Genomic DNA, 17624 nt, shown 5'->3' with positions numbered 1-17624 from the left:
TCTTTAGACGCTCTTGGACCTCTACAACATGCAGCAAGGTAAATACACAGCTAAATATTATCGAATTGATTCGGATTAAGGTTTTCCATAGCCTAGCCCCTGCGACTTAGAACTGCCTCACTGCTTCTCGTGTTTGAGAAGGTTTTGGACGCTGCTATGGAAAATGCTGAGTAACGCGCTACGACTCGTAGTCACACGTGCGCTTCTGACTCGCTGGTGGTAGTCTTTTCCTCACTGAAAGATGTCTTGGGTGCAGACGCGAATAAGACAGATGTTACAAAATTGTGCACGAAAAATGGTGGCGATGACCTGAGATATCAGATCTTTAGAGGCCTTGTGATTGCCAAACTAAGCGCGGAAAAGCTTCAACCATACGTCGGTGCTTCGGGGCGAAGCACACAATTTATTGTTACTATTATTAATTTTTAATTCAGGCAACTAATCCATCACCATCAAAAAGTGCTTTCTGGGATGAGAAAACTACGGGCATACAAATGGATTCTATATATACATTTTCTAAGGCTGTCAGAAGAAAATTTGGCGCACTTTAAAATTAATTGAGTTTTGAACTATATGCCGTTAGCAGGCAAACTGCGGCTAGTGATACTCCAGTCCAAAAAACCAATTGAGTTTATTTTAAGAAGAACCGGGCCAGCAAAAAAGCACTTTTTAGTCTTGAAAATTTACGTTCAGTAATCAAGTTTTTCGTCCTCAAAGGTCACAGCGCTGCGGAAATTAATTGAAGGGATATGATGATGATGATATTAAGCAAGGAAACCTTAAACGAAGGCATAGTACGTGAATGGTGTACACGTTCTAAAAACAGAGACTGAAGTATTAAAAAGTAGCAAGAAGATGACCACATGTCGAGACTCGAAGGACGAAAACGCATTATTGCAAGAGAGCAGGTCTTTTACAAAAGCAGACCTTAAAGTCTAGGGGCTCTGTCGGCCAAAACTAGGCATCCATTTATAACGCTTATAACGTGTTACTGAGTCATGACCCAAACACAGAACACGCGAAAGCTGAGTAGGAAATAGGTCCCCCGTCAATATAGTCCAGGCCAGTTGAAGTTCTTCGTGCAATTCTACGTGCAACTTGCAAAACTTGGACCAACAAAAAATCCATCTAGAGCATGTTATCAGCATAGACGAGGCATGGTTCAACCTCTACCACCAGCTGGTAACAAAACCAGGCGAGAGAATGGCGTTGCTCTGAAGAGAAATCGAGGTCGGTGGCAATGTGGTGAAGATCTGCACGTAAAGTGATGCTAATACCTCCAATGGACATCAGCGGCATCTGCTATTATGAGATATTCGCCCAAAATTTAATAATGAACGGAGCCTCCTATCTCGAGTTTCTCAAGGGACGTGTGGGCCGTTCGCATGGCAGTCCAAAGCCCGCAGCCTAGTTGCTTGACGACAATACCAGACTTCATCGCCATGCCTTAGTTACTCCCTAGATGGGGCCATCGTTTGCTTCAACTTGCTTATTATTTCTATCTTGGTTCGTGTAATTACTTTTCATGCCTTAAAAAGGCAAGCATCTTTTACTACCGATGTATAGATGAAGAAACTACATATAGGAGGCCACGCAATCAAAGCATGTGTAATAATATCCAATTTTGTTGTTATACTATTTAGATGCGCCGATAAGGAAATTAGTTAGATCATGCAACCCTCAAAAAATCCGGTAGAAAGATGATTAAGGTCAGATGATCGTATTCATTTTGCTCTAACATTGTAATTGTAATCCTGAAAACTTGAGATTCTCCGCGGGACGGCCTTCAAGCAGGACATGTAGAACGACAAACGCACTCTCAGAGGGTATATTTTCTTTGTTTTCTACTAACTTTTTTTACTTTACTGCAGCTTTGTAGATTTTCTACTATACTAGCAAGATTTATCTATTCTGAATCTATTCTATGAAAAAATATTAACACGCAGATTGTCTCTGGATAAGCCAGTCAATTAAAATTGTTAGGGCCTCGCATAACAGAAATATGCGACAACTGTTATATGCGAGGAGTTTTCTAGCCAAAATAACGATTAGTATTCGCTAAGAACGTGCTGACATTTTTAAGAGATATTTACATATAGAGTAACTTATTTTGATTAAAGAGTTGAAATCCAGATTTCCATCATTATCTCTATATAAACCCCTTAGCAATGTAGTGTTGAAATCCAGCGTATGTTAGTACGCACTCACTTCTTTTTGCAACTTGGTTATTAATAAAGCTAACAATACACTAGGTGAACTGAATCTAGCTTCTAGCGAATTTAGCTTCCATGGCATTAGGACTACCTGGGTGTCCTTCTCCCATGTGAGGTATAACGTATTATATACATCGGGCCCTCTTTATACTCTGTTAAATTTGTTGTGATAGGTCCTTATAATAAAGCCTGTTGACATCTATTTTCCAAATAACGGAGCGTTAACAAGTGTAAAATAGCGCTTCACGGCATAATTTTCCCATTGATGTCTAGGTTATTGTATGTAATATGTGTATATATGCATAGCTGAATAAAGGATTGCAGGAGACGAGCTGGAGAGCGGCGTCGCAACTATAGCTGTATTTTTTAAAGGTTAAAAAACGTGCTCATTCTTTGTGCTTAAGTGTACGCACGGCTAACAGACGAGATCGTTTATACTTTTCAAAGAGACAATGGCTAGAGCTGTGTTAGATTTGGATTTTATCACATGACTGACCACCTCGATCCTCGCTTACCTTCGTTACATGTAGTCGATAAAGCTGCGCCACATAAAAGAGAAGGAAGCCAAGGAACGGCACGGTAGTCGTTACTACATTGAGTGAACGTGGATCGGCTGTGTTCTCGTCCTGTGCCGAGTCCGCGCATCGACTTGAAAAAGCCTTATTACGTTTTTTGAGATTTCTAGTGCCACCAGATATCCGTGAATGATTTGGATTTTTAGCGGGGGGATGTACGCGTAACGTCGTTAGTAAAATAAAAGCGACTTACTTACTGGTTCAATTAAAATGGAATAGAGGAAGCGGACTATGTAGGAGGCGGGCAAGCAAGCAAGCAACATCTTCTTGTCGCTAGTCCTGTTCTTTTGAAATGGACCATCAGTCCTTTGTATCCTGTTTTGGTCTTTTGAGTTTTTATTCTACCAGATATTCTAGCTGCCGGATATCCCCTCTTTCCAGGTTATTCCCCTCCGGCCGGCTACCAAAGCCGTTGTGCTAGATAGCGACGTACGTACCATATTGTTACTATTTTCATAGTTTTTTTCTTTAACTGTCTTGTGCCACTTCTGTATATATACTAACGCGAGCTTGGCACCTTCATTTTGGAAACAATCTCCGCGCATTTGCGCTCGAAAAGACAATGGGGCAAGAGGTACTAAAAGTGAGGAAAAAGGCAGAGACAGACTAGTTGCACTAGTTTGACCTACCGCTTTGTTTTACTTACGACCATTATATTCGAGCCCGTCGAAGCGTGCGTCTTTGTGGATGGTTTTTGAAGGCTGGTTATGCATAACGATAGGAACTATATATTCATTAATTAAAGTGAGTGGCGCTATGCAGAAGAAAAAAAGGAATGAAACGTTTTCCTTGGAGAGAAGTCTTATTTTCGGCACACGCCAAATTCATTTTACTGAATTTATTGGATATATAAAGTGAACGTATCGCAAGATGTGCAGACGGTAGATTTCAAAACCATTTCTTGCCTCATATAAAGTCTATATAACAAACTTATTATAAATAGAGTATTGTAGTATCATTGACTATCATACTGAATTTTTATTTTACTGATAATAATTATAAATGTGTTCGATATTGAGCAGCGGCAGTCCTCAGTACCAAATCCTATTTTCATCGTGTCAGATAACAGGTTGGGTGAATAATTGCTCTAGTTAAATACTCGGATGAAAGATGCATTAAAGGAGCACAATAAGAACAGAAGGCTGCGTAGAGCTTCATGTTGTATAGATTAGATAAGCGCATTCAAAAAAAAGTTATTTTACTGACGTGATAAGGAGTTTATCAACCAGACGAAAGATCAAAAAAATAACCAATATTGAGCTCAGCTTGTCTGAGCCGTCGCCTGAATCTCAAAGGGAACCGCATTTCAAAATCCCAAGTTCTACACTCGAACTACACTTAGAGTTAGTAGATAGCGCTCCAGCTTAAAAGCGTCGTGCTTCGAATTGCTGTTTAGCAAAAACCAACGAAAAATGGCAGATGTAAAGGAAACGATTCTATCCTCTCTACGAATCTAGCACACAGTCTTGAGATGTGGTCAGCCACGAGCCAAGTGGAGGTGTCTCTGAACTCTAATTTGGGCATCAGATAGGGTGGAGCGTTTGCTTTGAAAAAGATTTGTTAAAGCCAGTACAAGCCGGAGGCTCGGTACGTACGTAGGCCAACAAGAGTGGTAGAAACGGACGCGGTGAGGGCCTCTTGACTCGCTGTTATCATCGCAGATGCCTCCTTCCCCGTACCTCTTTCAGCTGAGTCCCCTAACAGCCAGCAAACCGCTACCGTACTGAGCCAAGAACGAGGAGAGGAGCTCAGGCCAAACTCACGAATCTACGAACCCTGCGGCCACCTTCAGGTCACCGCTACCAGATGACCTCATTTCCCTAACTGAATCTGCCGGTCACGCATGTTGAGACAAATTCACACGACGCTTTAACTTCACGCCACACACGGACGATATACACGTACATGTTCTTGGGAAGCAAGTCGATGCACGGATCGTTCACACAAAGGATAGTCATACATATTGTACGGATCCATTAGTGGTTTTTACGAAAAAAGTCAATGAGAGACGGCAGCCTTTTAAATTTTCAATGCAGGTTATAGTCATAAAAATTAGCAAAGGACATACGAAGATCAATCGAATTGAGTCGAAACATCTGTAATGCCATATTTCTAATAGTTTCACTGTTTTCATCCCAGTCGTTTTTCGAGCTCCATTTGATCAGTCAAAGGCCTAAGGTTATGCACCCATATGCGTTTGACAAAAGTGTGAAAAGCGTATTCTAAACTAAAATCAAGAAAGTCAAATTTGCACTTTTGCATTATTACCTTCTATCCCTTCAACAAATTCCATCCGTTTGAGTTAGCCCAAAATAACGAACGCGGAGATCTTCCTCAAGAGTTTGTCTATCGCTTCTGAATATAATATAAACAGATTTGATCAAGCGAACGTAAATATTATCGACAGACACACACGCTTGTATTACTGTGACTCTGATAACATTACCATGGTATAACGAACCAAATAAATGAGATAGCAGCATAAACAATAACAGGCACCCAGTGGACAAGTTTCATTTCCCTCAAACAGAGTTGTGTCTTCGCAAGAGTTGAAACTGCCCCGCTTATCTTTTCTATACCCATATTAATAAAGTTTTAACTTTCCTAGAGATCTCGTATGGAGCATGAAGTTGCTTTTGTAAATAACAAAAAAGTGGAAAAATCGCCAATTGAGTATGCACCCGTATGACACGTAGAGCGAAACCTCTTGGATTCGCTGCCATGATGGTCGTCTAGTCGATATTTAAAGAGGGTAGCACAGCCTTATTAAATCCCACTCAGGTCAAGGGCTTAGCGACCTTAGAATAAACACCTCGCAACAATGCAATGACATAATATAAAGCTTGCTCCATAAACAAACGTCATTTAGCTCTGTTTCGGCAGCTTAAATACCTCAGCATAGAAGAGTTGACTATGAGTGAATATTAAAAGTGTAATGTAGTTTAAGAAAGGATCGCGCCTCGGTTGAAAGGACGAAACGCAACTTGATGCCGAATAAGTGGTGCATAGTAGGAAAACATGTTTGTATTGCTCCGCTGCATGATGCATTCTAGGACCAGTAATAATATCTTCGGTGGACATCAGCTACCGCAAACATAGCCTCCAATTAGACTGAAATATTTTGGATCGCTTCTGAAGTTCATGTCGAACATTTAAGCTTTAAGAAATTGAGATACGACAGCAGAGAGAGAAGCCAGTTGTCGTATTGGACATAATTCGCTTGTGGCGCCCCCATCTAGTTTTGGTTTAGCAGATCAAACAAGCATGACACGTTGATAACACCAAATATAACCGAAGTAACGAACGACGATCTAGCTTGGATACAGACAATGTGCTCTGTCGTTCGTACGTTACTCGATATCGCTTGTCTAGACCGCAAGCTCAGTGGTAAAGGCAAGCAGATGTAAACGGTCGAGATGGACGGCGATGTTGTGCTCGTCGTTGCTATGACAATGACTTCGATTCCAGCAAAGCTTCAAGCAGTTATGGTCTACGGGCTGGTTTAAATTTTAGGTGGTAGCAGAGCGCGCTCCCAGGACAAACCTACAAGGACCTTCGAAACTGAATGGTTACTTACGAATCAACTTTTTTTTCGACTCGAGTGCATAACTCATCTAATGGCTGAGCAAGGCTCATCCACACTAGGCCTAGATAGATAGATAGAATAAACTTATTTATTCAAATATTTGCACCGGTACAGATCTAAGCTGAAATGTGCGTACCACGAAACGATGCGTAGCACTCCGGTTGTAAAAGATTTGTGTCTCGATCTAATTTTGATTGCTTGACTGGCTGACAACGTTTTCCGTCTTAAAACAACCAATAAACTTATCGGAACATGTAAAGGAACCTTAATGAGCAGAGTTTACCAATTCCTTCAGTTATAAGCAAGCTAATTATTATTTCGTTGCCATCAGCTAACTTAATTCGTTAAACGTTGCAACAGCAAATCTTGGAATGATCCTTCGACGAGGTACTGTTACGCCCTGCTAATAAAGCCTTTAATATAAAATCAACACTGAAATTCTAGAACGTTCACTCTATCTGATCCAAGCAGTCGTATATTCTTAAGAGGTTCGCGCTTAGTGTTCTGCTCCTAATTAAGTCAAGCTCGTCAAAATCAGAAGACGCCTGATAAGGCCAGCACTGAAATTCATGTTTCAACTTATTTGCTTTTGATCTAACTTGATTTTTTGCTAAGAAATTAACACTTGACAAAATCAAATTAACTAGTCAAACTAACTTTCACCATGAAATGTTCATAGATGACATAAAGGAAACGTATAATCTAGTGGAGGGAACGCATCAAAGATTAATTGTTCGTTATATGTCTAATATGTAACATATCTACACACTATATATATATATATATATATATAGAGATACCTAATATATATTAATATGGGTAATTACGTAACTTGGGTGAACGGAAAAATAGGTTTAATTTTACACACACACACACAGATGTATATATATATACATCTGTGTATATATATAGAGGATGCGTGGATGAAGCGAGTTTAGCATGGCACATATAATAGTTGCTCATAATTCAGCAACACTCACCTTTGGAATGAATCAAGTATACATTATCAGTTAGCACGTATACAAAGAAAAAAAGGCGAAGTCAATGACACGCGGCCATCTATGCAATAAAACAAAGCGGAAGGAAATATTTAGGTAAACGTGTGTGCTATAATACAAAAAAAAGCATTTTTCTCGTATAACTTTAACTATTTAAAAATATGTAGCAATGGCCTTTTATACAAACGCCATCTTTATCGGTGTAACGGTTATCGTAGTACAAAACGCCTAAAAACATTAAACAGTGCTTCAACTTTTTTACTCTATACGAATCTTTCGCTAGAACAAAAGTAATTAGCTCGTTCAGCACTTTACAAGCTACTGGCGTGTGGGTCAGCTAAGTTATATTTCAATACCATACATAAAATATGGCGAACGTCTCTTGTGATATATAACCTAATACCTTGTCTGACCTTCAGCGTTCTCAATATCATTGTCGTTGTCCGAAGTGTAGGGGATGTTCAGAATCATAATATTGCTTATGACTAATACATTCGTATTTTTCTCTCCCATATGCATTTCTCGTTCTCTCTCTTAGACCACTTCAAAACGTGCACCGAAACGAAGCTCGCACACTGGTAGACACGCGTACGTTCGAGTGCCATTCGCTTTGCTCAATACATAGACGCCGGCTAGCCAATTGCGGATGATATCGGCGTACGGCAATGGCCATATTTGGACCAAGCTCTTCTAACGTTTTACATGTAACAGATACCTCCACGGAAAATGAATTATGGCTACCCTTACTTCCGCCTACTAGCAGTGTTTCTTACATTCCTTATCAGGATAACATAGCAGTAACTAAAGTGACACTGTTTTCACTTATAATTGTTTCGACGACCATCTGGCCTGCGATCTTCAGACATAGAACGGACAGACCTGTAAGTGTCGCTTTGTTATAAACCGTATAATAAATCATTACCTACAAATCTTCGCAGTGAGCCCGTTTTCTGCGATAACTGATGGGTCGATAACTGGCCCATTTTACTGGGATGCGGTTTCGATGCAGCTATCGCTTTATGTGATTACATACAATGTGACTCTTCAAAACAGAACAGTGTTAAATAGAGTTTTTTCTTATAGTTGGCTCTCTATTCTAGTGGCACAGTTAACTTACACATAAACTCTGATATTGACCCGCAAAAGTTGTAGCACTCCATATAAATGTAGGCAACCTGTATAAAGATTATCGAATATAGAATGATAAAAGAAAGTAATCTGAACTACAACATCCTCTTTTTGTGTGTGAGCTTATCCAGTAGTGTATGTCGGGAGGCAGCGACAACTTTCGATATTTTCCAAAATAATTTTTCTATTTATTTGGAAAATGTTGCAGGCAATCATATTATTGTACGATAAGGCGTATTTTACTATTTGCCTTCGTCGTATAGAGAGGGCTTTTAAGTGTTCAAAAGCTCTTTAGTTTCTGTATTTTTCATTAAGCACAAAATATTGCTATGGAATTATTCAGTTATGCATTTTTACTGCAGTAAATGTTCCACTTCATACGTTCTTTTCCCCGGACAGAATTCTAATGTTGGTGAGCAATAACCAATAATCAGACTCCTTTCAAAAGTTTCCAGAAGCTATGCACGTGCCCTGTCAAGGAAAAACGACACTTCCCATATCTACAAAATCCTTGATCCTTGTCAGGGAGTTGAGGCAAATCTGTTCTATGATACATATACAAGTTTATGACAAGGAAAACCGTTCTGTAAGAGCTCATAGTTTATAGCTTTATTCTATGAAAGTCTGTTGCATAAGCCGAAGGACAACTGTGTTCATCCCGAATAGAATCGAAGTCTACCCATGTGTATAGATAATGTGATAGCCGAACTTTCTGTCTCAAGGAAGCACTTTAAACGTAAAAACCTAACGCCTGTATACCCTATGATTTTAAGAAAGCTACTGATAACAAGATAGAATCAAAATTCAGAGTTTTCGATCACTCTTCAACTGCAATTAGCGTTGGTATAGTTAATAGCATTCCCTATTGCGGATAATTTTTAATGCCCCATTAATGATCCTTATCATTGAGATATCTGCTAATGCATTGCCTGACACTATGCATAAGGGGCACGCTTAGCAAAATCAATTTCTCATCTAAGCATGTAGAAGCTCATACATATCTGCAAAAAGAAAAAATGGAAAATGTCGTATTATTAGATGGTAATGTGATATTTTATATGGTTCTAGAAAACCTCTTGACAGTTGGTCAGACTTTACCGAGTTTCTAATCACAAATTTCGCTAGATTCCCTAGGAATTTCTAGCATCTATTTTGCTAATTGATCCCCCTTATGTTAGTCTAACAAAAATCCACGCCATACAGGCTATCTTTTTTTGGTTCAGCGATAGGACAGGTGTGCCTGTTTATGACTGGTAGGACCACTGATAAGCAGCCCTTTAATTTTAATTCAATATTAAAATTGAGCGAGAAGTGACCGTTACACAAGTCTGCTTAAACATATGTAAAACGATAGATACAATTGCTTGGCTCATAAGCGAGTGGAAGAGTCACTGTTATACGCTTCATGAAGCATCCGTAGCGTTTACTATTATATTAGAGGCGAAGCAAGATTTGATGTGAATACTACCCTAATAGCTCGACTTCAAAAAACGTTTCTAAAGGGTCCTTTGTATCTTATACGTTGCAGTCTAAACTTAGACCTATGTAAAGAAAGTGGACATTCATCACAAACTATTCTACATAAATCTAGCTATAGAATTCAGGGTTAACCGGTTTCTCGACACGACCAGCTTGTTCAGTTGACTTAGTGGCTAACGAGTATGTTTTGTTGACACGTCAAGCAAAAGTGTTTATGAAGAGAAATACTTGCTAATATAGAATAAACACACAAAGAACTGGGCCACCCACATTCGTGGCTAAACAAGATGGCTATTTCAATATATCTGTACATTTGATCTTTCCCTGTTTGGAAAACTTTTTGAGTTAAAATGGCATTTTGCAGCTGCGCTGCTTGATAATGATAGAACTTATTATCATCTGTTGATAGTACTCGAGATCAGAGGGTAATCTTTTTCTCGATGTTTTTTGCTTTCCCTTCTCTTTTCTCTAGTTTGCCTCCATCGGCCCCGCCTCGATGATTCGCCTACGCGTTGTAGTTGTACGTTTCCCGACCCAATTTCTAAACGAAGAAGGCACAGCGGTACAATAAACGATGACGGCAATCTGGATGTAAAACAAATATCGCGTCGGGTATCGCGGCGACACTCGCATCAAGAACCACTCAATAAGATAAGAGAGACTAAGTCTTCGTTACTTTTCTATGCTGGTATAAACTGTTCAGAGCAACCATCCGCGAACTGCTTCTATTCGTGCTTTCGTCAGGCTTATTATTAACAACGAAGCACTAATCTTCACACGGCCTAATAACAAAATTTACAAGTCGACTAAAAAAACCGAAAGTAGTGCTGTATATTTCCAAACCTAAGCCTAGTTAAGGTAAGTCTTCTACAGGAAGTTTATGAAAATCGCATCTGAGAATAAAACCGACAGATTTTAGCCAGTACGTTTCTAGCTAATACGTAATATGTAGTATGCATTAATAACGTACGAAAAAATGAATGATACATGCATATCTTAAGAAACGCTTTAACAGAAGAGGTTTGATAACATCGTGGTTCTATAATCATTGTCAGAATCAGTGCAGTATTTGTGATTAATTTCTGTCTCATGGACAATTTTCGGCGTATTGAACACGTACCCGATTCAGCACGCCATAAAAAACTATAAGCCAGGATTACTCTTGTGCCCTAAAGATAGCAATTAGCTGTAAGCATAAAAAGCAATTATTTCTGTGTCAATTATAGCCCCCAGTTTGTGAAAGGGCTTAATATTCCCATTAAATTAACTAGGGTAAAGTCTTTTCGGGTTTCATTTTCAAAAAACAACTGGACTAAGCTAAATCATTTTAAATAATTTCGTCAAAAACACCTATATGTACGCTACGTGTATGTATGTATGTATAGTAGAGTGTCATATTTTAGAGTAACGAGAAGCTAATTTATAGATACCTCCCAGGCGGTTCAATAAAATGTTTTTTTTTTTTTATTAAAGCTTTTATTATTTAAAGCTGAAAGATTTTTAGGCTATTTTAATTAGCGCATTTGCCGCTATGAGCCACTGTATCAAGCAATACACCACCTGAAATCGATTGACGAAAAAAGGATTAATTAATAGTGTAGGATAATATTCGAAAGTATAACAGTTGGAATTACTTAGTTTTGCCCATCGTTAAGTTGGGTCTCACGAGGATACACCGCTCGTTAAGGATTGTTCGATTAATGAAGTTTTGCCATTGAAACTGCTCATCTTCCGAAGACCTCCGTCCAAGTGCATGATGCTCTGTGAATATTAGTACCGAACCATTAGCAGGAATTATCTTCTAAGCAGTTAATGCTTCCCGTTTTGGCAAAGTGCGGACTGCTAGAACGTGATGATTGTGCTTCATCAGGTAACAGAGGGGCCCATATGCATTAGACAACCACTATCGTATGCAATTTTCCCAGCTGCGGGCACGGGGCTCGTGCTTTACCATGCACTAGCGCTGTTTGCTGAACCAGACAGATACCGTAAAGCAAATGTGATCCGATGCGTAATCATCTCTTGCGCACATCACTGTCATCACCGGTCCGTTAATTGTTACTAACATTACTGTTTGACTTATTCACTATTCTTTTCCGCTTTCTTTTGCTTAAAAACATGGTAAAGATTACGAAAAATATAAATATCGGCGTCTAACACTAAATATCAGTGAACGAGAAAGCTCATAAAGTTAATTTTCTCTAAGCCTAAATTGTAATCCTAAGCCCTTTGGCCTAAGATGTTTAAAACGTCTAGGCAAAACGATCAGTGGGAAAACGATTTAATTCTATTTATCATATTTATTTCATCGTGTTATTATGGAAGTATTTGCATCTTGTATAATGGTAAGTATACTGGAGTCATAGTCGTGGAATTCACCACTACTTCATATTTAAATACCGTATGGGGGATGTTATCCTGAGACAAAATTAATCAATACTGGCAACATTATCACTGGTAACCTATTGGAAAGCACAAAAAGTGGGTAGCTTCTTTCTTATGAAGATTTCCTTTTACTTTCAAGGGTTTCATCGTCCTTTTATTAATTATCGAATAGGCCGTACGTTTAATATGATTGTCATGGTAAAGAAAGTCACTCGGGTATGGCAATACCCTCAAATACTCGATTACTGCGTTACCACAGATCCTCAACGCGGCGGAAGTTTAGCGGCGGTGACCATCGTCGTTTGATGTTGCCTCAGTGCCGGCGGTTTGTTAATAGTTGGTTGTCTGAAAGTGCGTGCGGTTAGCCTAGGTGTGACCTTTACTGCGACAGTACGTCTATGGTTATCTAGATGAGCTGATGGCCAAGTGGGTGAAACACCATGAAGCAAGCGTTGTCGACGTCATCGTAGCTGGCATCGTAGTCTGTCCTTCTGCGTGCCTCCACTCTGGTTTGGGCGACAGGCGCCGTGATGTCTGCCGACGTACTCCGACCCCACCGACTGCCACCCGCGTTCTTGTCGCAGGACCCCGTTTCGCTCGTTCCTTTCAGTTGTCCAGCTAACCTCTTTAGACGTAGGGTTCCTCCGTTCGTTGCACCTCTCTTTTTGCAAAAAAAGGCAATCTATTGCACAGAGAGGAGCTATTGAGGCACAATGGCAAACGAATCGTCCTAATGCGAAGTGGAGCAGGCTTTTTAGAGGCAGGTGTTGTTTGATGTTGAGATGTGGCGAGTGTGGCAGGCCTGGCAGGGCTAGGAAAAATTTGAGAGGCAGAACCGCCGGGTATATCTAGAGGGCGTCGGAGCTGGGGAACCGACCAAACTGCTCGATGATCTCGCCGTCAAGCAGGCAACTTAGTGGGAGTGCGAAGGAGTGAGATAAAATGAGAGATAACTTGGCTCTCGAACGCAAAAGCATAACAAGAGGGCAAAAGCGCATCGTAGTAGTCAACCGAAGGGGCGAGCTGTACGGATGGCGAGGGACACACAGTTCACGTTTCTCCCATGAATATCGCTATGGCGACACCGCTCCGGTTCGTTCTGTCCTCTTCGCTCTGTCCCCAGTTGGAGCTGGAAGAAGGACAAAGAGAGGCGAGAACAAACCCACACAGGGAGAGTTGAAATGGTAAAGGACACAAGACACGACAAGGAAGGATGGGTCAGCAACGCAGGCGACAGAGACGACGATGTCGATTGCAGAGTTTGTATCAGCAATGTTCAAATAGGAAACGCTAACAAGTAAACTCTCTGAGGACTTGTACTGTAAGATATGGGTTTTTTTTCTTCCACGTATCACAATGAAGCCTAGCTCACTAACCAATGTAACGAGTAAAAGTGAATATACTAATCTGCTTCGAACCAATCCATGACGCTAAGAGCACGCTGTACAGAAGAAGTGAATTCTGCGACGAACTGCAGCAGATTATGTAAACACCAACAAGTATTACTGAATGAAGTCTTCGAAAAAGTGTGGACCTAAAAAGTTATCCACCGGGCCTCACAAAGTCTTTGATAAATTGTTTAGTAAGCCTACCTTTTTCGTCGTATGAGAGCCTACCTCGTATAGCATTCATATTTGTTTTAGTTGGTCGTGAAATTTGGGCATTTTTTGCCATAAAATGTCTACCAAAGCTTTTATTAGAGATAGGATTCGCAGTTTAATACATAAGGCAGTGTCAACAGATAACTAGTTGTGGCTCAAACCGTGTTTCGTCTAATCCGAGGTGTAACTTTCAGAAAAAAGCGATCTTTTTCCGCTAGTTTAGAATCGGATAAGTGGTCATAAATACTATTCTGTGTACAATCACACCGAGTGGGTGATGCCATGGGCAAGGCCTGAGCCAGCTGGAATCAATAAACAGAAATATGAATATTAAAAATGTAACTTTTTGTTTGTTTTGAAGTGCTTATTACTTATTGTTGTACTTTCCCTAGATCATCACCTAACTTCCAAACGAGTCCGCGGACCATCGGTTCTAAGTACACTGTTTATTCAGCGACATTAAATATGAGGTCTGAGGGAACTTTAATGATCTGCAAAGCACACGATTGTATCTATCTATGTTCACGTGAGTTAGTGAAAAATGTGTGTACATTTAATTTCTATTTCCATTGCACTAAGAATTAAGTAACTTCTCTAACCATACGTATTTCATGTTTTCCAGTTGACTTTTTTGTCGCCTCTACAGGAAGAGGTCTGTACGTCTTAACGATGAAGATGGAGCGTTACGACGGAAAGTATTTGTGTGTTATATGACATCACACTATAGTACATACGTGATACTGGTTCAGGAAAGAATGGCCCACATAAATTGTAAATTTGACAAGAACCGTCGGTGATCTATATATGCGTACATCAATCTATTAATCAAGAAGGATGAGCTGGAGGGCGTTACGCACTGCCTCAATAAATTGATTTATTTTGAAGGGGATCACTAAAGCGATTTTCCCGCCTAGTACAAACAGCAGACGTTATTATCGTTTTTACCATATCAATTCTGTCACTCGGCCGGATACTGCGACTGAAGGATCCCAGCAGGTTATGTCAGGAGCAGCTATCCGACCATACATTGGTGCTACGCGAACTGCATACATTTGGCCTGTGCGATTCGGATGCTATCTATCTGTTGCCGTGTATGGCATGCTTGCTACTTGATTTCCTCTAAGCGGACGATTCCACGCAAAGATAAGCACAAGAATTCTCGTACCGTTGCCTTTCGAATCGTTGTCGTTATATGGCCATTAGAATGTTAATTAACTGATATGCGCAGAGCAAAAGTACCTCTGCTGAGAAACATTTTGTTGAAGCCCATTTTAGAAATGAAAAAAAAAAAAAAAAGACTGTAACCTAGTACATGCATGGGTAACGTAGATGCCTCTGTGAACGTTCGTTCATGCCAGTAAATGCATCGAGGGACTTAGTTAAAAACATGCATTCTCGCTTGATGCACTAGCTGTAAACAAACAGCAACAGTACACATATTAGGTTGGCAAAAAAAAGGACTTTTATGGCAGTGAAACAACATCGCCCCATACGAAAGCATATTATACACGAACCATGACTCCGGCTAAACAAACGTGCTAAATCTAAATGAATTGAATTGGAGACGTGGATTGTGTATGTTAGATAGGGAAAGCCGAGTCGTTATTGAAGTATCCGTAACCTTCGTGAAGATAGCCCGCTGACAGATTCGATAAAAGTCTGCTAAACTATTAAGTATTATTGGTAAACAAAATATTATACTATAAAAATAAATAAATAAATAAATAAACTGTAAATAGACTGTATTGAGAATCTCAGTCGAAATGCAATAAATTAGATTTAGATCTTTGCAATACAGCCTCTGATAATGAGTATCAACGATATAACTTCATCGTAATTTCAACTGAGGACTGCATCGTAAGACTAAGATGTTTCTCAAAATTTACCATTCCCACACACACACGTTCAATCACCGTTTTTGTTGTTAGTCCTGTGTAGATCCTCACTACGCCCGCCATTTTTTGTGGCGTTCGCATCTTAAATACATTATTACTTTTTCAGGGTGTCTACTACTATAGGTACGTGAAACCTACCGCACGTACACGAACAGTTTCCTTCTTCTACATCTGAACCGTAACGGTAGCCTCCGCGAATTTTCTTCTACTGCTACAGCTTGTCGGCCTATATTTTGCGCACACATAGACCTTCCACATTTTTGATACTGATGTCTGTATGTTCTGGACAGGCCAGCGTCAAACGCGGCAAGAAATAAGTAAACGAAACGATTCAGCATTAGAAAATCTGTTGTATCACGGCTGTTTCTTCAATTGGAAGGAAGAGGCCGGAATGTTTTTGAGTTATTCTGGGAACATCTAACGATAGTTTGTTTCCCATATCTAGTAATGAGTTATATTTAGATCTTGTGCTTCCAGCCACTAAGACGGTACTCTCGATAGCCGATCCATGCGATGTAAAAGCTTCAATTTAGGTTAGATATGTACATTAAGTATTTGTACTTAAAGGACCTACATGCGCGGTTCGTACTGTCTGGTTTTTGAAATGGAGCTGCGCAAAAAGTTAGAAAATTCCTACTACCTAAAAATATGTTATTTTATTTAGTTACTATAATTCTATCAAAGGTATCTATTGAAGTTACTGTTGTATTTCAAAGTTATATAAAGTTAATACATCATTTAATTGATTAACAAATTTACAGATATGTTCTTGGTTCATTGACTTCACTCTTTAAGCACTTACATTTTATTTCCTCCTTTATGGAAAATTTTAGCTGGGTTATCATCTTAGAGCTCTGTTTGGGATTCGGATTTGGAGAATGAAAGATTCCAAGCCTTACCTGCAGCAAAAAGGTAAGACTTTCAGATGATTTTGGCGCCGTACCTCACTATTGAGAAGTTCTCTGTAGCATGGCTTTTGTTAGAGGGATCTGTATAAACGCCTTCCGCAATAAACGCAATACCTGAAGTATCGCGATCTCTTATCAGATTCTTCAGATTTAGTCATTCATTTTATCAACCCGCATGCTATAGAGCCATGAGCTTTTCGTAGTCGTTGCGTGCCATTGGAGCTAACAATGCAAGATTTGTAAAGCGAACCAGATTAGAGACCTTGACATCTCAAACCTAACCAGGTATATTTCGTAGCATTTGCAAACTGCGGGACCGCATCGCCAAACTATTATTATCTGTTCTGTTTAAGCAATGTTATCTATTGCAATGTTCTATGTTTCGTGCGCTTGGGCTAATTCTAATCCCGTGCTTATGGACTACACTTGGCATGCTCGACCAGTAGAGTAGAAGTGATTGGTTAGCTAGTGAAAGATAATTATCATCAATCTATAGCGCCCGTTTAGCTCCGTTACCTGCTGTTCGTGTTTTCGCTGTTTTGATTCTAGTCGAGAACTGTGCTCTGTTCGTCTATAGTGTCAAACGTTTGTAGTTGGCCGTGATCCGAGACGACAGGACTAAAGGACAACAGTCTCCCCCGAGGTCGTCGCCAGCTGCCATCCTGTAAAGTTCTGGTCCGCTTCGCTCCATCGAATTGTGGAACGGTAAACTATGTGAGCATGGAAATTGCGGTCCCGGGATAAATGTGGAAGGATATTTATAAGGAGCCTCAGATGCAGCTCACGTAGCAGTTATAACTCACACGAGTCTTTGACGGCCAATATCCATCCGACCGGCTTCCCAACCGTCAGCCTG

The 17624-nt window shown here is 40.0% G+C and overlaps 1 protein-coding gene and 1 long non-coding RNA gene across 8 annotated transcripts in view; one reads left to right on the top strand and one right to left on the bottom strand.

Annotated features, from left to right (window-relative positions):
* The window catches only part of LOC111253232 (uncharacterized), a 141922-nt gene that overhangs the window by 76474 nt on the left and 47824 nt on the right, over positions 1 to 17624 (bottom strand). Inside the window, exons 4-5 of one of the 7 annotated variants that reach the window (XR_015320673.1) lie at positions 16663 to 16759; positions 14276 to 16142 (exon numbers count right to left, since the gene is read on the bottom strand). The exons of the other annotated variants lie outside the window; for them this stretch is intronic. The gene's annotated coding sequence lies outside the window, so the exon portion shown is untranslated. Of the gene's footprint in view, positions 1 to 14275; positions 16143 to 16662; positions 16760 to 17624 lie in introns of those variants that run through there. 7 annotated transcript variants of the gene reach the window in all.
* Positions 7983 to 15717, top strand: LOC147758451 (uncharacterized). Its single transcript, XR_015320687.1, has 3 exons — positions 7983 to 8253; positions 10452 to 10837; positions 14588 to 15717. It is a non-coding gene; the product is annotated as an uncharacterized LOC147758451 (long non-coding RNA).

The sequence above is a fragment of the Varroa destructor genome, unplaced genomic scaffold (assembly GCF_002443255.2).
Source record: "Varroa destructor unplaced genomic scaffold, Vdes_3.0 BEIS01000001.1, whole genome shotgun sequence".
Taxonomy (NCBI): domain Eukaryota; kingdom Metazoa; phylum Arthropoda; class Arachnida; order Mesostigmata; family Varroidae; genus Varroa; species Varroa destructor.
Note: the sequence above shows the minus strand (reverse complement) of the source record. Positions and strands in the feature narration are given on the sequence as shown.